This window comes from Lissotriton helveticus, chromosome 8, assembly GCF_964261635.1.
Source record: "Lissotriton helveticus chromosome 8, aLisHel1.1, whole genome shotgun sequence".
Classification (NCBI taxonomy): domain Eukaryota; kingdom Metazoa; phylum Chordata; class Amphibia; order Caudata; family Salamandridae; genus Lissotriton; species Lissotriton helveticus.
Genome location: NC_136069.1, coordinates 1,238,081,728 through 1,238,107,253, shown reverse-complemented (window position 1 = coordinate 1,238,107,253; position 25,526 = coordinate 1,238,081,728). Strand labels below are relative to the sequence as shown.

General features: G+C 44.4%; 1 protein-coding gene across 1 annotated transcript in view; it reads left to right on the top strand.

The window, feature by feature from the left end:
• Nucleotides 1-25,526, top strand: part of LOC144773280 (cohesin subunit SA-2-like) — a 550,419-nt gene that overhangs the window by 362,755 nt on the left and 162,138 nt on the right. The window lies entirely within an intron of this gene.

The window sequence follows — 25,526 nt, the reverse complement described above, 5'->3', positions numbered from 1 at the left end:
CGGAAATATTTATACTATACTACTTCCCTTCTTAACACTTTTTTCCGGATAGCTATACCGTGACCTAATTTAGTTAGGACTGGCCATTCTGTCACTCTGGAATTTCCATGAAAAGCTGCAAGATAGGGGACCTTCTTTAAGAGCACGATAGACTGCCATGACTCAACCATGCCCCCAGCGCCCCATTCAAGTCACTGGCTCTCGCAGTTGGGGTTGGTTTAAACAATTTTGCCAGGGCTGATTTTCGTTTCCAGTCTAGCCCTCTTTGGTTGTGTTAGGCCGAAATTCGCTCCCAGCCAAAGGAACATTGCTGGACCTTTACAGTCATACAGCAGCATAACAAACGATACCCTTTTAGACAAGGATGTCAATCATCTTTGCTTGAAGGCGATGATGCCCAGCTCCACTCTTCTACAGGGGGCATATTGCTGCTATAGACAGCCTTTTTCTTACTAGGGCAACTCAGCCATATGCCTCGGCACTACCACTCCTCGGCACACTGAGGGGAGGGCGGATCACCTCCTTGACAGAGATAGCCCCCTGGCACAGCATAGGACTACATACACTGGGGGATTTATAGCACAATGGCTCTCTCATCCCCCTTGAGTTTTTGATTGGGGAGGACAGACTTCCTCTTGGCCACTTCCTGCCTTACAACTCTCTTTTTGGGTCAGTGGGTGGACACTGGGGGCAGGAACACCCAATGCACCTCACTGTCCATTACCTCCATGTTATTGGGTCGGTGCGACATCTGACGCGATGGTCTTGCTGATTCTGTCTGCACAGACGCAATGCCACTTACCCCCTTGTGCTGACATTAGGAGATGGACCTGAGCCACCCCTGTGCGGATAGGGATTGAAGCGCCATACTGGAGTATCCTGCCCTTTTTCCCCGCAATGCCCACTTTCATCTCATTCATCATTATGTCCTCTGTGAGAAGTTGGCCTGGTATATGATGTTCACTATTCTAGTGAGCACCTTGCACCAGTCCAAACAACCCTTATGGTGATGGTTGTAAAGTCAACCTTATAGACCAGCTATCCTAGGGGTAGCATGGAAAAAAGCAGTCTTAGGCTAAACTCAAGAGGGCATGTGAATCCAGCTGTTTTACCATATGCAATCCTTTTAATGTCAAATGAAAGGACACCACACAGGTTATATATTCAAAATATTTATGTATTTATTTCTAAAACAACCCTCTGAACTCTTTATGAGAACAGGAGCACAAGCGCATAACAAGTAACTTAATATAACATACAAAAGTTGCACAAATATGGATAGGTCCTGGTGGCCCGCTAAACCATATACTAAAATAGTGGTATAAGAACCACGTCACGAACAATGGTAAGGCCTAGGGCCTTGGTAATCGCTGGGGCTACACTGGACTAACAGTAGTTAGGGAGCAGGAGGCCCACGGGATGCGGGTGCAGTGTCTAAATGCACACTCGTGCACACATAGAAGTCAACGGGTGCGTAAAAGTTAGAATGTTAAAGGTTTAGGAGTCTTCCGACTGGACTAGAAGCTAACCACTTGAAACTAGGACACTAGGAGAGTTAATCTTCACAGGAGCACCGCAGTACTCGCGTTACCTCACCCACAGGAAGCGGGGGCATAGGTCCCAAAGTGTGTCGGGTTTCGTCGTGGAGTTCTATGGAGCCTTGGAGAAAAGATGCTGCAGGCGACCAGGAGAGAAGAGTCCGGTTGGATCCAAGGGTGGATCGAGGATGAAGAGTACCTGAAAGCAGAGGGGACAGAGTCTGGGTCACTAGCCAGTGACCAGGAAGGAACCAGGCGATGTCGGGATGCGATCAGGTGCTGTCGTGAAGCTTGTCTCCTCTGCCACGTGGACCAGGAGTTGTCGACGACGACCAAGAGCTGGGAACGGACTGTCCCACAAAGGCTCTCGCTGTTGGCGGTGTCGGCTCTCGATTTGGAATCAACAGGCCTTGGCAAATGCAACCCACGCAGGCATCGAAGATGGCTTCTGGATCAGACCAGCAAGGTCTGATGAGCTGCTCCTTTTCAGGGGAGCAAGGGCCAGTCTGGAGCAACCAGACCAGCATTGGAAATTCAAGGTTTCGTCGTCGCAGAGGCCACTAGCCAACGGGCAAGTGACCGGACAGACGCGTCGAGCAGGAAAATGCAAAAGGGCCCCACGCAGCACTCGGTGAGTGTGGAGAGGTGATCTTCAGTGCAGTTGGTGCTCGGGGCTGGGGCTTCTCAATCCCCAATGCACAACTTCGAGGGTGCCTCAGAAGTTGCACGGAAAGCAATTCGCTGGCTTTCCAAGATGTCCGGTCCCACGTCTCTCGTCGCCTCCACGGGTCTCAGCTTTGCTGTGGCTGTGGATCGGGCTGTTGGATGTCTGGAAGTCCGGGTCTTGTCAGGCTCTGTGTTCGAGCTCCGGCGGGAGCAACGACAAAGCAAACCGTTGAGCGCTTGATGGTGCCTGCTTGCACAGGGTGGTCACTCCTTGACCACAAGGGAGATTCTTCAGTCTTCTACGTCGTGTAGGATGTCGAAGGTCCAGAGTTTCGTATCAGAGTTTCAGTCAGGATATATCTAAAGTCTTGGGACTCAGCTCCTACCTATATACCAAATCTAGGGGCTGGATTACCTGCTAAGTCCTTCCTATGGGTGGGACCCAGGAAGGGGGTGGTTACACCCCTTTCCCTTTGTCCAGTTTTGTGCCAGAGCTGGGGCTGGAGTGCCCCAGCACCGGTTTGAACTGGACTATGCATTGGACACCTTGTGTGCCCCAGGCAGTGTCTCATTTCATTCTGCCCTCCCTGCCCCAATACACTATAGCCTGTCTGGGGTGGTGCTAGCACCTCCCTGTGACAGGAAACCTATTGTCCAAGCCTCCCTCGCTGGAAGGACTCCCAGCAGCAGGAGATCAGACTTGTGTATGTGGCAGCAGCATCCATTTTGTGATGCTGAGGCTCTGGTTAACTTTAATCGGGATTAATGGAAGTAACATGTCTTCTCCCTCTAGAAGGGTGGAATGCTACCCCCTTTGCCAGGACTGGCGAGGGGGTAGTATTCCAAAGCATATGACACCTTACACGACATGTTTTGATAAAGCCAAACCAAAGTTAGTATCTGACGGCGAGGTACATAATGCACTTAAGAGTATATGGTATGGCAATATCCTAGAACAGCTATAAGGACATGGTTCCGAAAGCTGCAGACAGGCTCAGATCATGCTAGAGTACCATCTCACATAAAACCAAGCACTCTGCCTTCAGGATTGTTAAGGCCTGCCATAGGAGTGACTTATAGGTGCATATGTGTCCAGATATAAGGTTAGACATAGGAATACTATATCTAAGCAAGGGGTGATTACACAACCTTGCCCCAGCTGAGTTATCAGCCAGTTGTGTCAGCTTGGATGGCCAGCCAGGGGTGGCAAAAGATATGCTGCAGCCCCTGGATGCACCTATGCCCTGGGTACCTATAGTACACTATACAGGGGCTCATAGGGTGACCCAATATCCAATTAGGTATGTACCTAGGGTACATGGAGTCCATTTTATAGAGAGAGCAGATAGCCTGGGGCCCTGATTAGCAGGATCCCAGGCCAACTAAGTCGAAAACCAGCTAAACACATGGCAAAAAATCGGGGGTAACCATAGTCAGGTATCCACCTTACTACATCCTCCACAGGGCTTACCTCCCCCCGTACAAGATAAACTGATACATTAATCGCACGGGCACTGCCTGCCCCTGCAGTGTTTTGCCTGATGCAGATTTCCTACACTTACTTCGTTCTGGGCCTACCCATCCCTACACCAGTGTTGGCAGGGCATCACTACACACCTAATAGATTGCACGGTACACTCCTCACTGCACACGTAGTAGGTGTGCCTGCTGGTTGTGCACTGCAGGGATAGAAAATACAGGGCCACCACCAATCTCATTGATTTGGGGCTCCTGCTGGCCAAATGCCTAATCACACAGAAGTGGAAATCATCAACCCCCCCCCCCCCCCATGATCTCTGCATGGGAACAATCCATGAAAATGTGGGCCCAGGCTGAGATTGTTGCACTGCTTCTATACACAACATGCTGCTTTGTATTTCTTCCTTGAATGTTGAGAATTGATTTGATTGCATTCCTTTAGTCATGTTTTTTTGGCGCTCCTACAGCACAGTCCGTGTGTTACATTGCATAATTTGTAATGGGATGCTCCGCAGCGGAAATATTGTTCCATGTAATGTTTGATAATGCAACAAATAAAGTTTTTAAAAAAACTATAATTGTGCCTTATGTTGATCTGCTGAGCTACGAGTGTGTACAATAGAAAGGGTTATTCCCATCATCCTAAATTATGACCTGTGTAGCCTGACAACCATTTTAAATCACTATAAAGTTCATCTGTGTACCTCTATCAAACATTAGATAAGTGTTAATTATTTTCAATCCTGGCTGCAGAGAGAATGTTTTTTACTTTGTGACTCGGAGATAATTGTTGTGAAAAATAAGGTCTCCTGAACTGATGGATACCCTCCAATTAGCTTATTCCTATTGTTCTGCTTGAAAATGCCTGTACCTGGCAGTTCAAATGTTAACCTGGCTAACAGCAGCATAAGGCATAGAATTTGTGTGGGATTAGTGAGTAAGGGCTCAATGTACAAAGCCATTTTAGAGTTGCAAATCCTGAGATTTACAAAATGACAGTGTTTTTGAACCACAAAAGGAGTTTTCTTATTGTACAAATTCCCGTTTACGATTTGTACCTCGCAAATAGGATAGAGCGTGAAAGGGGCATCCCCCGTCCGTTAGAGATTTAGAAATTAATGTATCAATGGTTTGTTTGTGACTGTGACTGCAACTGCAGTCGCAAATTATCGATGTTACCGACCCCCAAGTTGGGGTTATAATTGATTTGCAAATGGGACACCTTCCTGTTTATGATTGTGTCAACCAGCCTCGGGGGATCCAGACAGTGGTCACGTCTTTCCAACTGTGAAACATTTTTTTAAAAGAAGCTCCTGTGTCATTAATTACTAAGGTCTGCTTTAAAAAATCAAAACAAAGTTTCCCATTTGAGAAAGCAAGTGCAAGGACGCTTATGTGCTGTCCCTTAGAAGCCTCCATTCCTGCATTGACAGACATTCACGGGGGGACTGAATAATTAATATTAGGGAGATTGTTTTGCTACCCTCTGCCAATAAACATTTTTCATTCCCCCATGTTTTGCCTCACCAATTGCAATCCTATTCGCACACCAGTTAGTTGGCAAATTGCACATCATTGATTTGTGAATGGAAATGATATGTTAAGCAGCATCATTCTTCTGCTTGGAAGGTGATTATGACTCCCGCCTTTCCAGTCCTATTCACTTAAGAAGAGATATAAATCTGTCTGACTACAGAAATCCACAAGTTTGGTTCACTCCTTCCACAAACATATGAGGAGGTCTTTTACATTTAATTAGAAACAGTGGACCTATTGGACTTTTTTTTAACTTTCAGGAAGGCTCTTTGACATAGAAGAAGCTATCAATGAATGCTTCTGCCGTCGGGAGTCAGGGGCCGCAAGCGGCATCAGCCATGCCGGCCACGCACCAGCATCTTTCCTCCCTCTGTATCGATCTTAAATCGATTGGTGTTCATGTTCCTAATTTTTTTTTAAAGCACAGGCAAAAAAATTAGCACCCTCCCTCACAAGCCTAAGTTTTTATGACTTTAGTGAGGTAAGAATTATTAACCAGCACGTCTTAGACCCCAAAAATTGGTGAGAACTACTGTAATTGTAAAAAAAAAACTGAATAAAAATCTGATCCATCCTTCACACTGCCCAATTTTTTCACTAATGAGAATTAAAAGATGAATCTAACACAGCTTTTGATTGCAAAATAGGAATGCAAAGCATTGAAAAAAAACTAAAAATTTATAGATAAGTAGTCTGCTCACAAGCTCCCAAAAACCTGCCCTCTTGTCAACACACCCAAATCCCCGTCAGAGAAGATCCTGTCAGAGAGAGGGCTGATGTATCTTTTTGGCCGCTCTTGGCAGAAGTACGCTGAAAGAAAAAAAGGACAAACAATCACACCTTACACCTTTCAGTAGAGAAAATTGTCCACTTTGTAATGACTGCCTGAGGTAAATTAGAAAAGCATTGCAGTCATATATGCTTTTAAATATTATACAGTAACTGAAAAATACAGCCTAAAACAAAATCCTTATTACCAACTTGACATATTTTTCTTGTGCTACTGTTTCTTATAGCGAAATTGGTATGTAGACCATTTACATGTATTTTCACTGTTTTGAATACTTGACAATACATTTCATATGTGGAGACTGTTTTCAGAGAAGATAAATAAAATACAGCTAATCTTAAACATGACAAAAATAAATGTAATACTTGGTACATGTGCTTATTTTTTTTTTACAATAGTTGTTTGCTATTGTAATCCGTATATTTAATCTCATACATGCCGCATATCATTACAGATGCAAAAACGAGTCCCGTGCTCTCCATGCCACTGAAATCAAGCTATCCAGGCTGATGAGGGCTGAAAGCTCGAAACCGGTCCTTGGATGCTTGTTTCCAGTCCAGGGAGAACCTGGCTTGGCACTTCGGGCTGGACTGTTCCCATGGGGCACAGGGTCAAGACTGATTTGCATATGGCTGGGTTCACACTGGAATGGCATGGTGAGCAAAAAAACGATGGATTTAGGCCCAGATCTCTGTACTGGGGTGAATGTATGACATTGTTCTGCATTCTGTCCATCACCTGTTGTTTTTGCATTTGTCACCCCTAGTGGGACGGGTATGCTCAGACGTGAGTCCCGTGCTCTCCATGCCACTGGAATCAAGCTATCCAGGCTGATGAGGGCCGAAAGCTCGAAACCGGTCCTTGGATGCTTGTTTCCAGTCCAGAGAGGACCTGGCTTGGCACTTCGGGCTGGACTGTTCCCATGGGGCACAGGGTCAAGACTGATTTGCATATGGCTGGGTTCAAACTTTAATGGCATGGTGAGCAGACAAACGATGGATTTAGGCCCAGATCTCTGTACTGGGGTGAATGTATGACATTGTTCTGCATTCTGTCCATCACCTGTTGTTTTTGCATTTGTCACCCCGAGTGGGACGGGTATGCTCAGACGTGAGTCCCGTGCTCTCCATGCCACTGGAATCAAGCTATCCAGGCTGATGAGGCCTGAAAGCTCGAAACCGGTCCTTGGATGCTTATTTCCAGTCCAGGGAGGACCTGGCTTGTCACTTCGGGCTGGACTGTTCCCATGGGGCACAGGGTCAAGACTGATTTGCATATGGCTGGGTTCAAACTGGAATGGTATGGTGAGCAAAAAAACGATGGATTTAGGCCAAGATCTCTGTACTGGGGTGAATGTATGACATTGTTCTGCATTCTGTCCATCACCTGTTGTTTTTGCATATCATTACAGTTCGTTGGTTACATACCTTCCATTGTCTCCAGCTTAAGGTTTAGTGAGAACAAGTGGTGTATGATTGCTAATACTGGGGACTGAATTTGATAGTGATGTTAACCTCTACTGTAACTTGGATCATGGCCACATTTCCATTTGCTGGCACTTCATCGTTTCTAGTCTCTCCATTGTATCCAGCTTTTCCCTTAATGACTAGGAGTTGAACATGATTGAAAAGGGCTAGAACTACATGTGGCACTGCCATTCTCCTTTAGCACACCTTATTTCATGCTAACTTGTTTCTTCCTTGTTTTCTACTTGGCCATAGACTAACCATGGACTGCAGCTTTACATTTGCATTTAAGCAGCAGAGCATGATTGACAACGATAGTGTCTAAGTATAACACAACTCCACACACCCCATACACCTCAGGCCATGCTGAATATGTCTTTGCTGACGAGTAACTTCGGACAGAACTTCCATCTTTTCAATATTTACTCTTATTGACAGGTTATAGGGCATAATTGAAAAGGGCCTGTATCTGAATTTCATAGCACAACTCTCCCCAGTATACACTTAAAATCACGGTGTCATGTTTAGGCTTTAACACTTAGAAATGTTGTGTTTTCGTGTCAGGGTTTAAATTGAATTAACTCCTCCACTAACTTGAGCAAGTATAATTCAAGAACTCATAGTGAAAGAAGAACACATTATGATTATTCCAATGACACTACATTAAAAAAAAATAGGGTACACAATAAAGTATTTTCAAATCATAAATAATGTGTCTTTAGAGGATAAAGATCAAATGTCATGACACCTCTACCAATTTAATCAAGGAAATTAAACACATTTTCACCAACAATTCAAATAATGATACACTTGTGTGAAATGATCCATCTGAATTATAATAATGACCTTGAAATACTGATAATGAAAATGTGTAATTATAGGTCAAAGGCCAAATGGCATGGTCCCCTCCAACACTAGAACTAAGGAGAATGTAAGTACTTATCATGACGATTCCAATGAAGCTTCAGTTGTTACAAATTATCTAATGGATTAATGACCTTGAAAGACTTAGAAAAGTGAAATTAGAGGTTAAAAGTCAACAGGAATATTTCCCCTCCACCAATGAAACCAAGGAAAATACAAGTATTTATCATGACATTTCCAATAATGCAACACTTGTAACAAAGGATTCAAGGATAGTGCAAAAACAGCCTTGTAACACATAAACAAGTTTAATTAGAGGGCAAAGGTCAAAAAGCAGGGGCGTGGCCAACTGCCGGGCATGGAGGACGTGAGCTGAAAGAGCTCCGTCCCCTACCCTGACAATTAGCTGAATATCCTACGCCTAACTGGACCTACGAAGCTGGGTCACCTAGCCTTAAGCTGCGGAACTCCTCTGGATCCTGTGGCTGTGATTTGGGCACCTAATACCTGACGGAAACTGCCAAATTCTGTGTTGCTTCTGGACGACCGGAGACATGGAGCGGTGAGGGGTGGAGCCACGTATGCTGAATGGCGACCCAGATAAAGCTAGCAACTCCTACGGTGCTTCCAGCGCTCCTAAGTGACATTGGCGTAAGGACAGAGGACGTGGCTCCCGATCTGAGGTGATATGAGCGACGGCTGCGGCGAGTGTTCGTTATTCTAATTTGCTGCGCCACAACAACGATCGCCGTATGTAAGATGGTGGATTCGGCTGGCCGCGCCCGGGATCGTCGCAAGCAAGGATGAAGATAAGAAGCGCTCTGGTGAGAGAACGGCCACGAGCGGAGGCTCTTGGAGCTGTGGAGTGTGTGGACTGCAGGTGCTTTGCTCCCCCCTCCCCACTTGGGACGTGTGCCGCTGATACCGGGGTGAACGCGCACTGAGAGGCGTGCTACTGGAGCCTGTGGGGGGGGGCGCCCCTGACACTGTGCTGGGCATCGCTGTCTCCTGCTACTTATGGAAGGACACCCTTTGCGTGAGATTGTACTGAGGTGATATACACACGCTGCCTCCGCCTTTGGGGTATGTGCTTTACCTTTACTGTGCTGGCCAAAGTAATAGACAATCGCATTGCGGAAGACCTGATCCTCCAACATCTCAGGTTGGAGTTTCCAAGTTGGTATCGGAGTTGGAACCTTGCCCCACTGCATAGTTAATTCCACTGGGTTATGATCTGACAGGGTTTTCCCCATATTGAGCACCGAAGTAATGAACCCCATCAGGGCGCTGGAACATAGGAACCGATCTATCTGTGTGTGTAGTCTGTGTGGTGGCGAATAAAAAGAGTATTCCCTATGCTCAGGGTGGTTTGCCCGCCATGCGTCAAGTAGTTCCCAACCTTCCGTCCACCCTCTAAGCGCCTCTGCTTGTTTCTTGCTTTCAGTGGCATGTAATGGGGGGGGAGGGGTGGGGGGGGACCTGTCTAAGTCAACATCCAACACAGCATTGAAGTTGCCCACTATCATCCAAGGATATTCCGCCCAGTCTGTCAAGGCTGCGCCCAGTGTAGTTAGATATGTATCCTGGTCAATGTTTGGTGCATATATACAGCCCATAACCACAAGAGCCCCTTGTCACCGTTGCTGTTTATCCTGGCGTTGGAGCCGCTTCTACACAGGCTCCGTGCTTTCGCAACCTGCAAGGGAATAACGCGTGGTCGTACATCCCACACTGTCTCAGCATACGCAGATGATCTCATTCTTTATATCAAAGACATGGACGTAGATCCGCCCTTCATTTTCGAATCATTCAAAGGTCTTTCTGGCCTAGCTATTAATGCTGCCAAGTCATACGCATATTTCTTTGATAGCGCTGAGAGGAGCGGTCACTTCACGTTCGGTCCCTGGACCTTCCACATAGCGCCTGATACCTTTAAATATCTTGGAATACAAATTTATCGCAATACCACGAACCTCCTGGATGGCAACCTGACGCATGCGATCACCGCTCTCAAATCTCAAATTCAGTTCTGCGTCTCACTGCCCCTATCGGTGGCGGGCAGAGTAGCCATCACGAAAATGGTGTTACTGCCGCGGCTCCTTTATTATTTCACCAACTTACCGATACTTGTCCCCATTGTGGAAAAGTAAATTTTGCCATGTTATATGTGCCTACGTGTTCCCCATGTTATGTCATATGTGCATGATCGATATGCATGTATTCCCCTATGATCAATTAAAGACGCAATTACAGTTGTGTCCATCTCTAGTATGCCAGTTTCCAGTCTTCGTGAAAACAACGAATATTAGGCCTATGTAAAGCTACGTTGCCACGTTTTACAGTGTGCACGTTAATTCATTGAATTGTCCCCGTTTCTAGGCCTCAAAAGGGCCCGGACTCAGATTCAGCTCCTGTTTCCTGAACCCTCTCCGAGGAGCGATACAGCCCCCACCTGTATCCCTGACCCTTAGCTTACTTTCATGCCTCGCAGTGCCCGGCTCGGCCTGGCTCTGCCTCCCAGTCTGCCAAGAGTATGTTATGATTCTAGTTATCAGTCCGGCTCTCCTTCTCTGCATTCCTAAGCTACTGAATCGCATCAATAGTTTCCGTCATGGTCTAGCCTTTATGTCTCCATGTAAGAGAAATACTGTATTAATATTCATAAAATATTCCACACACGCACTACATGTAGAATAATGCATGCACCAGTCTTAATGTCTGTTAGCCTTTACTCTGATAACTTTTGGATTCTATCAACATGTTCTCTAAACACTAGATACTAGATAGGCTTTAGGTACGTGTCGCTCTGACACTCCAGACTTTAGTCTCCTCTTCTAGCGCAGAAGTCATAGCCCCCAGTTCTCCCTAGTAACACGTCATTGTCAGTTTGCGCGCACCATTAGGTTAGAGGTCCCAGCTGCTCAGGTAGCCCCCTCCATGTTTCCGCCCCGTTTATGACATATTCTGTTACGTTTACATCACATGTCTATGTATACGCCCTGTACACGCCTTCTTGTTACATCACTTTATGCCTTATCTTTCGCGACTGCTACAAACTCCGCCTACTGCTACGCCTACTGTATTGAATGCCATGTATTTGTTTAACTATAAGTATTGTGCACTGTTATTAAAGTTTGCTAGCCATTCCCAGATCCTGCCCCCGGCAGCTGCCGGGCCCTGCCATCCTATTCCCGTACAGGCTGTCCTGTTCCTGTCCTTTTATGCTTAATTAAAGCCTGTCAACTCTAGCTACCTCGTATCTTGACTCTTATTTATTGAGCTAACCGTTTATTGATTATAGTCAAAAATAGTACCGGTAATTAATTATTTATTTACCACATAATGGCGCCCGAACAGGGACTTGCCCTTTCCCCACGCGCCGGAGAAGCCACGCAAGCCCCCTGATCCTCTGCAGCCGTGACGGAACCATACCGGCCACGTGCAGATATTTCTGCTTCAAGTATCCCTCAGGCCCACGGAGGAGACGGAGGTTGCGGTCCAGCGTCCAGACGAGGCGGTGGAGGAACGCGGCGAGTCCCGACCAGAGCCCAAGCCGAGAGTCCAAGGTCCGAGGTATCCGGAGGCCCACCTGTAACTGAAGTCCGAAGTTCGTCCGTCCGTCGTCGTAGCAGTCCAGTCCAGTCCGCGGCCTTCCGTTCTTGCTGCCCGGTGAGTACCGTTGCTGGGGTAGTATCTAGACAGGGTCAATTAATTTGTCTCTGGTCCGTGGGTTTGGGTACACAGATCCAACACGAAGTGTCCACCTAGGTGGATGTGGGTCCTGACGTGTCTCTTTATGGGACCGGTAAGTTTCGTACTGTTTTAGCAGTGCATCTAGTCATTCTAGTAAGTTCTGTTCTCGAGAAATTCATGTGCTCTGTTTTCAGTATTTCAGGTAGTATTCTGTCCGAACTGTTATTTTAAATGTTATTCCATGTGTTTTCAATGTCGTGGTATGAATGATTCGTTTTTCAAGTTATTATTGTGTTTATCGTGTATTGTATTGTGTCCAGACTCCAGTCTAAGTCATGCCTCTGTTCTCAAAGTTACGTCAGTTAAAAACTAGAAAAGGTCTGCTCGAGGAAGCAGTTCCTGTCCCGCCTAGGGACAGTCCAGGTCATTTTATGTATCAAAAGCATGGCATAAGTGCCATATTATATCTAGACTTATGGGTGGAGTGCACCAAGGAATTAGAGGAAAAGTATAGATGGCCCGTATCAGGTACGTGGGATGCCGAGTGCATCATGCGAGTAGAAGAAGCATTATGGAAAAAGAAAGCCAGACAGTCCCAGAAAGATGCCATCGAGCTATGGCGCAAAGAATCTCATAAAAGAACAGAAAAAGAAATCAGAAAGTCAGAATTAAGTAGAGAATCCTCAGAAAGAGCCCAAGAAAGGGAATTAATCGAAATAGGTGAACGAGTTAAAGTCGAACAGTCAGACAGACAGAGAAATGCCCTCATTAAGGGTATGTATCCTCTTCTTGCCGAGGGCTTGCCAAAAGCAACTCTGGAAGCACCATGTAATTTTCCGCCGCCATTAGTTCCGATTAAGCTACGTCACAAACCGACCGCAGCTGATATTTTTCTCTCGTCCTATTTGGACGACACAGTCCCAGAATATGCGAATCCTGCTCCGCCAGCTCCTGTAAATAATGTAAATCCTGTTCCTCCAGCCACCGGGGCACCTGTTACAGTACCTGTTACGGTACCCCCGGTCCAGCCCATAATACAAGTTCCCGCTACATCAGTCACTCTGCCAGCACGAAGAGTATCAGTCGACGATTCCAGTTTAGGGGCCGCGGGGGGAGGTCCTCCGGGTACCCCGCCGCCACACAAACGTATAACGTTAGTCGAGTTACATGAACGTGCGTTACAGCGTACGCCCAAATATCAGTCCGTTGCAGATATCAGACGAGCTCTTACTGAATGCCGTTATGATCCAGTCCCAGGCGATGATAATATGGTTATATATTCATTGCGTGTAAGACGGGTGACCGAGTATTTGGACACCCTACCGAATATGAAAGAAGATCTAGACAGAATATATCGTTTCATCCGTACAGGAGAAGATCCAGAAAGTATTGGCGAAATCATGTCTTTAAGGAAAGCTGAGACCCAGCTCATGCTATTAAAGTTTCTAATTAATTGTTTAATTAGGGAACAAGATTATCCAGATAAAGATCCGATCGAAATGAAAGTTCTGACGAGGTGGAGTGATAATATAGCCGAGGGAAGACACAAGACACTCAGTAGTATAGACAGTATGTACAAGAAAATTCGTAAGGAAATAATAAGGTTACACGAGAAACGCAAAGCAGCACAAGTAAGCGAGAAGGAAAACGACTCTTCTACTGAAGAGGTAGAAGACGAGAATACCCCCAGAATAGCGTATGTAGGTAAATCTAGACTTCCCGACCGACATTTACGCCTAGAACACAAGAAAGTCCTTCATCTTCCAGCACCAGAACAAGATTCTCTAGAACAAGTATTCCAAGCTACCGATCACATCCTGAAATCACGAATCGGTTATAGTGAACTTAGTACCATGCATGAACAAGAATTAGCCCGATCAGCAGTCCGATGGATTACTGATTCTACCACTTTTCCAGACGAAATAGTGGCACAAATGTTTCTGAAACTGCCCCCAGCCGAGCAGCGACTGGTGGGTATGTATATGATCCAGCACCTCATTACATTGTATGAGGGACAACATTCTGATCTAGGTCCGTTACATGATGTTCTGAACGAGTTACTCCAGTATAAATGGAAAGGTTTAGGTACCGATTTAATTAGCGTCATTCTAGAACAGCGCCACAAATATAGAACGTTTCTGAATCCGCATTTTGTTCACGTCTCACCTCCAGAAAGTAAACCATTTTACATAGAGAGACAGCATCCATTACGGGAAGTACACCCAATTAGGACAGAGGGTGGTGAAATGCAACGAGTATTTGTTTACACCCCTATCACAAAGATGGAACTCTTAGAGATGAAGAAATTAATTCCCTGTCACGACAAAGATCCAACAGGGTTCCATCGAGAATTAAAAGACATGCTCCGTATGGGAGAATACACGTATCCAGATATTATTAAAATGCTAAAGGTCCTGTTGCCCGCAGGGGTATATGAAAAACTCAAGGAAAAAGAATGGGAGGTGGGAGAGAAAAAGATTGATTGGACAGCTCTAGAAGCTGAAGATAAAATACGAGTACCAGGTACCGGTCTTGGGGACAAATGTAAAGAATTGCCCGAGTTATTAATTCAAGTTTTGCCAAGATTACTAGCCACGAAAAAGGAAGATTGGGATGCAATCTCAGCATGCAAACAGAAACAGGATGAAGATACTAGTGATTTTTATTCTAGATTCGAAAAATGTTTCATTATCAACAGTGGTCTGAAGACAGGTAGCGAGTCATACCCTCATCTTTTTGTTACTAAACTAGTCGAGAATTCAAGCCCACAAGTTAAGAATCGAGTTTTGAAAGTCGAAAGTACCTGGCAAGCTAGTACCCCGTCACAAATGTTACAGATGCTCCAGTATCACCAGAATAGAATCAGGGAAGAGCAAGAACACGAAAGGAGACGTATGAAGGACACGAAAATGAAAGTACTAGTTGCACAATCTGTTCCACAAGACAGTCAGAAGAGGGGTCCGAATCAAGCCAGTCATCCTGCAGCTCCCGTTAAAGGGACATGCAATTATTGTAAACAGCCAGGTCATTTTATAAACGAGTGTGCAGTTCTGAAACACAACATAGCCACTGGTAAGACTAAAGAAAGACCACGTCCGCCTAGACCAGAACAAGTTTCACAGACTTCTCAGCCACCACAGAATGCACAACAGATAGTTCCAGCACCGCAGCCTATTGCTGCAACACAGCATGTTACACAGCAGATGTACCAGTATGCCCAGTCCGAGTATCCAGAGTATCAACCGTATTCATGAAACAGCCTAGAGAGGGAGGTAGGCTTGCCTCTCATCGAGATACCTGTAGATCAAGAGGGTCCCTATGTACATAGTCAAGTATTAGGGAAAGACAGAAAGTTTTTGATTGATACAGGGGCAAGTAGGACTACTATCAGTCATGACGAGGTTCCAGGGGCTCCGCTCTCAGGCTCTAGAAATGTTTCCCTTGGATTTTCAGGAAAGCCTATTGTAAACGAGATATCAAAACCAGTTACTCTAGAAGTTGGTCCATTGTCCCGAACTACTGAATTGTTACTTACGAAATCATGTCCAGAAAATTTGTTAGGTATTAAAACATTGAAAGAATTAGGTGCAGTTATTTGCTGCTCCCCAGAAGGAATACGTATGTTTTTAAGGGATTTTAAAGGTCACTATGTATTACGTGATTTTGATCCAAGATTATCCAATGTTCCGCAGCATTTATGGGCGCAAGGTCCAACTGATGTAGGTTTTATGCAAATCACACCCCATCGTGTGACTCTCAAGCAAGGTATAGTCCTGCCACGAATCAGACAGTACAGATTGCCACCTGAGGCTGTAACAGCCTTATCCAAAATTATTGACGAGCTCATTGCTCAAGGAGTGGTTGTAGAAACTGACTCCAATGTATGTAATTCTCCTATCATTCCAGTCATGAAACGTACTGATCCAAATGCACCTCCAGTATATCGATTAGTGATTGACCTTCGAGAACTTAATAAATGTATCATACCCCAGTACCCAGTAGTCCCAGATATTTCATCCCTATTGACAGCTATTGATTCTGAAGCTACATTTTTTACTGTAATAGACCTCAAGAATGCATTTTTCAGTGTCCCCATTCATCCAGACAGCCAGTACCTTTTCGGTTTTTGTTTAAATGGAAGGAGCTATAAATTCACACGAGCTCCTCAAGGTTTCACAGAAAGTCCTAGTATTTATAGTCAAGCACTTAAAAGACAACTAGACAATATTCACATGCCAACTGACACTGCCCTGCTCCAGTATGTAGATGATCTACTGATCACAGCCCGTTCTGAACGTGACTGCGAGCGAGCGTCACTTACAGTTCTGTATTTCCTAGCCGAGATGGGGCACAAGGTGTCCCCTTCGAAGCTTCAATTCTGTGTCCAGCAAGTGATCTACTTAGGCCACTTACTGTCCAAGTGGGGTAGGCAGTTGACACCAGACCGTATCCAGTTGATAGCGAGTCTTCCACAGCCCAAGACACAGAAGGAGGTACGTGCATTTATTGGCCTTACTTCTTATTGCAGACAATGGATTCCTCAGTATGCATTTCTAGCAAAGCCACTGATACAGTTAACGACACAGGAGGCAGCCGTATCGACTGTTCTCCCTTGGACATCTGAACATACACTTAGTTTTAATGAGTTAAAGAAAGCTTTATGCCAAACACCTGTTCTAGCTACACCGAACTACAGTAAGTCTTTTACACTTTTTGTCACAGAACGTGATGGTACTGCATTATCTGTCCTCACACAAGATCAAGCCGGACAATACAAGCCGTGTGCTTATTTTTCGAGCACATTAGATCCAGTAGCCCAGGCTTTGCCTGCGTGCCTCAAGTCAGTTGCAGCCACTGCTCTAGCAATCAGACAAAGTGATTCCATAGTATTAGGACACTCCCTGACAGTACAAGTTCCACACTCCGTGGAAGTTCTTTTAAACCGAACACAGACTCAGCACTTGACAATTGCACGTTTAACAGGTTATGAACTGACATTGTTCCAGCCACACATAGAAATCAAACGCTGCAACGTTTTAAATCCTGCTACTCTGTTACCGTCAGTTACTTCAAATCCTGCCACACATGACTGTGTGGAAGTTATTAACACTATGACTAAGCCAAGACAAGACCTGACAGACATTGCATTACCTAATCCCGACCTGACACTATATGTGGACGGTTCATGTATGAGAACTAGTACAGGAGAACTAGTAGCCGCGTATGCAGTGACTACTGACACTGAAGTTATTGAAACACACCGTATTGACACCCTGTCTGCTCAAGCAGCAGAGCTAGTTGCTCTGACCCAAGCCTGCATACGTGCCAAGAACCTGAAAGTAAACATATATACAGATTCACGTTACGCATTCGGAGTTGTACACGACTTCGGAGTGCTCTGGCAGGAGAGAGGTTTCATGACTTCTCATGGAACCAAGATTCAGCATGGTCTCCTCATTCAAGCTCTGTTAGATGCAATACATTTACCGACAGCTATCGCTATCATGAAGTGCAAGGCACATACGAAAGTTACTGACATCATTTCCCAAGGTAATGATCTAGCCGATCGAACAGCCAAGCTTACAGCTCAGACACCAGACATTCCAGTTAACAAGACACAGACAACCACTCCAGATCCGACTACATGTATGACAGTTAAGGACCCTACACAAGATGTCATAGACATACAGTTACATGCCACTCCTGAAGAAATCAAGAAATGGTCCGAACAAGGAGGGGTCCAGACAGATCAGGGATGGGTGACGAAGGGAAAAGCCACATGGTTTCTCCCCGACTCTATGGTTCAAGTCATTATCAATACCGCACATAGTCCAGCACATCTAGGAGAAAAAGCCATGTTAGACAGTATTCAGAACCTTTGGTTCAACAAGCACTTACGAGCTGCAGCCAAGCAGAAAGTCCGTACTTGTATGATATGTTGTCAATTCAATCCAGGTAAAAGTGTCCCGGTGGAACAAGGTGGATTCCAACCCCCTGACCACCCTTTTGAAGTCCTCCAGATGGATTATATTCAGATGGAGCGATGTCGAGGTTTCAAGTATGTTCTCGTAGTTGTATGCGCTTTGTCCAGGTGGACAGAAGCATATCCAGTCCCAGATTACACAGCAGCGACCACTGCCAAGCAGTTGGTTCGTGAATTCTTCCCCCGTTATGGACTCCCTAGGGTCGTGTATTCTGATAACGGCCAGCCATTCTCATCTGAGTTAATGAAGCATGTTTCCCTCTTGTTAGGGTACCAGTGGAAGTTCCATTGTGTGCGCCATCCTGAAGCAGCCGGTCTCGTAGAGAGACATAATCAAACTCTGAAAATCCGTATTGCTAAGACATGTAAAGAGAAAGGTGTAGACTGGCTAGTAGCCCTGCCAGTTGCTTTATTCTTCATGCGAATGGTTGCACATTCCAGATCAGGTCTGTCCCCTTATGAGGTCGTATTCGGCCGCCCCCCAAATATGTGGGGTACACCTAGACCCCGCAGTATTACAGATGTTTCCAGTAATATGTTGACAGATTACCTAGCTTCCTTGATGTCTGCCCTACACTCTTGTCGTTCGCAGGTTGCCGCTGCATTTCCAGACAATACTGAAGTGAAACCGCACGAGGTCCTTCCAGGGGATCTTGTTCTCGTAAGGAACTTTGATCGTTCAAGTCCGCTGGAGCCTCGTTGGAAGGAGCCGAGACTTGTCCTTCTGACCACCCGTACGGCCGTGAAGTTGGAAGGCCGCAAGGGATGGGTCCATCTGTCGCATATCAAGAAATTCAATGGAGTCCGGAAAAAGACATTTTTAAAGGACATTTCTAAAGACTGTTCCATTTCTAAAGACTGCCTAAAACCAGACATTGATCTAAATCCTGAATTCAAGCCTCCCCTGTTAGAGGCAACTCCGCAACAGGAGTATAAGTTAAAACTCCGGTCTAGTAAAATAAGTCAGCCAGTTTAATTGTCTAAGTCCCCCTCGGGTGAAACGGTTAGACAGGTATCTGACATGTATGAGATAGACCCCCATAGTGAGAGAGTTAGTCAAAACTCTATCAGATGTATCGTTTTTCTAAGTTTTATATTGTTTCTAAGTTTGATGGTTACCTGCACGAGTTATGCATTGCATTTATGTTTTCCAATTTCGCATGTAAATAAGTTTTCTAATGCTACAGTAGAGCACACATTTAGTGATCTGCCTCCTCACGAGTTATCCTATCGTCTTGCTATGCGTAATAACACATTTATCAGAATGTTACATTATTCACACCAGACCAGCAATGCTACTAATTGTTGGGTGTGTGGTCGACTCCCCCCTTTCCAGACACCGAAGGGAGTTCTGCCACTCTTTCCTTATCCGTTTTCACATAATGGTTCGTGTGGAGCATGGTCCACGTTAACGTCATCCTCAAATGATATGTCCCTTCTGAATAGAACATGTTTTCCAGACAAGCAAGGTCTCTCCCATAGAACAGGGTTAGATCTAGAAAATGAAGTATACAATTTAGGTAATTATTCTTCGAATTTTATGGTCCTGAATGTTCAGTCTGATACTACTCCAGACTTACCTGCTATTTCAGTACTACCAGTCAAAGGCGAATTATGTGTCAGCAATAATGGTTCCGCACATGTAGGACATAGTGATTGTAGTACTACTGTCGAGTATAGTGACAGTGGGAAATCTATTTTCAAAGCTTCACGTCATTCTTATTTTGTTTGTGGTCAGACCGCATATGTTCGTCTGCCCCTCGATTGGGATGGAACATGTTACATTGCCTTCCTACTGCCACCAGTTTTTCTAGCCCCATCTGATTATCACAGAAACACACATCTAGTACACGTCAGACATAGAAGGGAGATCGAGTCCCCAATTGTCGATCAAACTGAAACTGCTCTAGAACAGTATACAGATTTCAATAAAGGTTTCTTCTTCTTTATAGGACCTATCCAGAATAGTAAGCTAATCCGTAGGTTAACCAGAACCCTTGAAGCAGTAGTGAATGAGACTACTTCTGCTCTAGGTAACTTAACCGAAGAGTAATCTGCTATGAGATTTGTCGTGCTCCAAAATCGTCTGGTTCTTGACGTCATACTGGCCGATAGAGGAGGAGCATGTAGAGTCATCGGATCTAGTTGCTGCATTTTCATTCCTAATAACGCGCCGTCTGTTTATTCAGCTATAACCAGACTTCATAAAATTGCCCATCAGTTACACCAGAATCCAGGCGCCTGGACATGGTCCGGTTGGCTCTGGAGTATCATATCTGCCTGGGGATGGAAAGTATTGTCATTCCTAGGTATTGCAGTAATGATCATATTCAGTTGCTGCCTCTGTATACAATGTGGCCCTGCGATTTGCGGCATTTGTGCTACCTCTTGTATTCCTAGTCCTAAGTCCCGTTCCAAGACAATTCGAGACGAGCAAATGATGCTGTATGAAATGATAGATGGTATCATGAATATAGATGTTTCCTGATGGAAACGTAGGGCACAAGGAGGGAATGTGGAAAAGTAAATTTTGCCATGTTATATGTGCCTACGTGTTCCCCATGTTATGTCATATGTGCATGATCGATATGCATGTATTCCCCTATGATCAATTAAAGACGCAATTACAGTTGTGTCCATCTCTAGTATGCCAGTTTCCAGTATTCGTGAAAACAACGAATATTAGGCCTATGTAAAGCTACGTTGCCACGTTTTACAGTGTGCACGTTAATTCATTGAATTGTCCCCGTTTCTAGGCCTCAAAAGGGCCCGGACTCAGATTCAGCTCCTGTTTCCTGAACCCTCTCCGAGGAGCGATACAGCCCCCACCTGTATCCCTGACCCTTAGCTTACTTTCATGCCTCGCAGTGCCCGGCTCGGCCTGGCTCTGCCTCCCAGTCTGCCAAGAGTATGTTATGATTCTAGTTATCAGTCCGGCTCTCCTTCTCTGCATTCCTAAGCTACTGAATCGCATCAATAGTTTCCGTCATGGTCTAGCCTTTATGTCTCCATGTAAGAGAAATACTGTATTAATATTCATAGAATATTCCACACACGCACTACATGTAGAATAATGCATGCACCAGTCTTAATGTCTGTTAGCCTTTACTCTGATAACTTTTGGATTCTATCAACATGTTCTCTAAACACTAGATACTAGATAGGCTTTAGGTACGTGTCGCTCTGACACTCCAGACTTTAGTCTCCTCTTCTAGCGCAGAAGTCATAGCCCCCAGTTCTCCCTAGTAACACGTCATTGTCAGTTTGCGCGCACCATTAGGTTAGAGGTCCCAGCTGCTCAGGTAGCCCCCTCCATGTTTCCGCCCCGTTTATGACATATTCTGTTACGTTTACATCACATGTCTATGTATACGCCCTGTACACGCCTTCTTGTTACATCACTTTATGCCTTATCTTTCGCGACTGCTACAAACTCCGCCTACTGCTACGCCTACTGTATTGAATGCCATGTATTTGTTTAACTATAAGTATTGTGCACTGTTATTAAAGTTTGCTAGCCATTCCCAGATCCTGCCCCCGGCAGCTGCCGGGCCCTGCCATCCTATTCCCGTACAGGCTGTCCTGTTCCTGTCCTTTTATGCTTAATTAAAGCCTGTCAACTCTAGCTACCTCGTATCTTGACTCTTATTTATTGAGCTAACCGTTTATTGATTATAGTCAAAAATAGTACCGGTAATTAATTATTTATTTACCACACCATGAGGATCTTTAAAGTATTGGACTCTATGGTGACAGACCTAATTTTGGGCACAGGGTGTAGACGTATTAGCCTAGCGAAATTGCAACTCACAACGAAACATGGGGGGATGGGAGTGCCGGATTTGCGTGCGTATTGCTATGCCAGCCAATTGCAATGGCTAGCATATTGGCTTGCAGGACGTAATTTGCAAGAGTTGGATATGTCGCTTCGGGAAAGGGACAAGGGGGTCATCCACAGGCTCTTACTACCACAGGCCCCCCTGTCGACGTAGACACCCCACTTATTGAAATTAGCTATTATTGGCGGAGTGCAGTGAGATACACTGGACGGACGACACCGTATGCCCCCACCATTCCACTGCTGGGTATCCCTACGCGTTCGGGACTGACCTCAAACCGTGCTATACAAGCATGAACTGGGGCGGGCATCACCACGATAGGAGAGTTCTTTTTGGGGGGTGTATTAATGACACATGAAACGTTTGTGCGCGTACATGGTGCCCGATACGTTGTTCCTCCTACACGCACATATATCCAGATATATACGCATTACATGGTCGCCCGAAGACACTGAACCATCCACGAATACATTACTTACCATGCAATACCTAATGGGAAATGGGGCACGACTGACAAAATGGCTAACTCACGGAATCCGAACTGAGAGGGCGATCTCATTACAGCCGCTATGCGAAAAGTGGGAAGGGGACATAGGCCGTGCATTTACAGTCAAGGGATGGGACACTATATTGGGGTACCCCAAGAAGGTCTCTTGTAAGCCTAAATTTAAATGTATTCAATTGATGTTGCGCCACAGAGCGTAGTTAACCCCACACAGACTGAGCGCTATGTTTCCGGGGGCAAATGATGATTGCCCGCGCTGCCACGCACTCAATGCGGGGTTGGTACACATGATATGGCTTGTCCTAGATTGGGACACTACTGAGCAACAGTATGCAAAATATTGACGGATATAGCCCCGGTGCACCAGAACAACACCTTGGAATACTGTATACTGGGACTAGGGCCCTGTGAAAAGAAGGGCAACCCTGCCTCACGGTTTGCTAATCTTGCGCTCCTTCTAGCCAAGAGAGCCATAACCACACGATGGAAGGCCACTAGGGCCCCGTCCCTACAGGAATGGCACACAGAAGTTTTGAGATGGGGTAAGGCGGAAGGGGCTGAACTAAAAAGAGAGGAATGTAGAGACCTAAGGAAAACATCGATTTTGTTGAGCTGGAATGCAATGCTGGAGGAATACGCTGCGATAGATATTTTGTCCTACTAAGCCGTACCCTGTCTATCAATTGGGGGCTTGATCCAAGACTACAGGACACATGGGCTCCTCACATTATCTGTGGGCTATATTGGGTAAGTTAGCAGGACTGTACAGTTCACCTACGACTGACCTTAGAACCAAGACATACACAATTGCAGATATGGACAATATACAAAAACTACTGTTAGATATTTATGGCCGAGCATGCGGGAAGGGGATGGAGGGTTGGGTAACAGTTTTTGTTTGGATGTTATAACTGTATTGACTCCTGACAGATTTGACTAATTATGATGGCTAGACTCCTGGTGCAGGCGAGAATGCTGAGAATTATCCGTATTGGCTTGCCGTTAATGACTAATTTTAACGATTCCAAACTACTATGTGATGTCATACAGAGACTCTCATGGATGTCAGACACTGTTAATGTGTATTACCCTACACTGGTTGTAAACATGTGAATCTTTGACATGTATTTATATGTTCATATATCGCTCTACGATGTCTAGCATACTGTTATGTAAAATCAATAAAAACAAATAAAAAATAAAAAAGAGGTAAAAAAAACATATCCCCTCCAACACAGTAACCAAGTAGGATGTAAGTACTTATCATGATGATTTCAAGGAATGGATTAATGACCATGAAACACTTACAACAGTTAAATTAGAGGTCAAAGTTCAAACCGCATGAATCCCTCCACCAATGAAACCAAGATAAATGCAAGTGTTTACCATGATGATTCAAATGATGCAACACTAGTAACAGATGATCTAACCATAATGGAATAATCACATTGAAACACTAACAAAAAGTGCAATAAGAGGTCACATTTTCTTACCTCTCTAAGAAATTTGAACAAGAAAAAACAAATATTTTTATGTCAAGTTCAAAAATGCTACACTGTATTGATCCAAAAGTAACATAAATAATAAAAAACAAAACAACTTAAAAAATGTGTATTTAGAGGTCAAAGGTTATGTATTTTGACTTCTCACTCAATTTGACTAGTTGACTTGGGAGTTCAGACAATGACCATTCCAGTAATACTTCACTTTGCAAAAACAAATTTACTGTTACAAAGATACACTTGTTGCACACTTCCAGGAGCTACCATTTAGGGTCAAAGGTCTAGAACCGTGACCTTCAAGAGACTATGCATGAAATCATACATCACTTGTTAACAAAATATGTATCACTACTGTACATACAAGTCAGAAAATAATTTTTGAGATGTTGAACATAGCTCCAGTAACAAGATTGAGATGATGATATGAATAACATCAACAGACAACATAGCATGTTAGCGATTTTATAGTATGTAAAGTGATATCAAAAGCAGCAAACATTTATATTTTAATATATTTACTAACAGTAGTCTCTAAAACATCCATTGTGAAATAATTCTACTAGACTTATAACTTTAGATTCTGTACAATTGAGACACATGAAAATTGTATGTGCCTTATATCTATGTCACAGTATGACATTTAGTCACAAAAGAAAATTAAAATATGCCTTTTTTACCAAGAGAACAAACAGAATAATAAATATTTCTGTGCATCTGCTTTTGGAAAATACAGTTTTATTACCCTACCAATGCTGTCATTTACACTTATCAGTATCACAGTCACTTATTGCTCATCTTGAATTGTGTCATGTGACTTCAGGGTGTTTTATAAATGTATGTTTTGTATATAAATTGATAGTACAGGAAGTACTGAAAACAAAAATATATATTTCCCAACATTATAATCACAATTAGACAAACTACAGCAGGTGATAGCAAAGCACTCCAAAAAGTCATTAAATGGCTTGGCACTGTATGATTTTTAATGGGCACTGATAGGGTTAATTGAAATACAATTAACTTTACCTCAGCCTTCTAATCCCTGGCAGTGCATCCACATAACCAATACACATAGAATAGCATCACTAAACTAGAAACATGAGTAACACAAATCTTTAAGTATTGAAACCAGATCACCGTTAACAACAACACTTACACATTTATGTGTATCTGAGAGGCAGAGATTTTCACAAGAACATCTGCGGACAACTACTTGCATTAAATCTGTCTTCCCAGAGTTTTTATGAATTCAATCCAACCTAGTGAAGTAGTATTCTCTTGATCGTGTTTGATCTGAAATCCTTTCCGGTCCACTTTGACCACGAAAATAGGATAGGCAGTATTCTGTGTGTTCCCATTTCTTGTAACTCTGCTGGTGTCTGAATGTTAATGTTAATGTTAAATTGCATTTATAAAGTGCTAATCACCAGAGGTCTCTAAGCGCTGCATCATAGAATGACAGTCCGAATTCCGTTGTGCCACTAAGCCTGACATCAATCCTGATAGGCCTGATCGAACGCCTCTATGAACAGTACCGTCTTGAGACTTTTCCGAAATGGGAGCAGTCTCTCTTCCTTGCGCATTCTGTGGAACACAGACCGAAAAGGCCCTACCCCCAAATGTCACCATGCTGACACAAGGGCAGGCAAGGAGACTGGCCTGTGA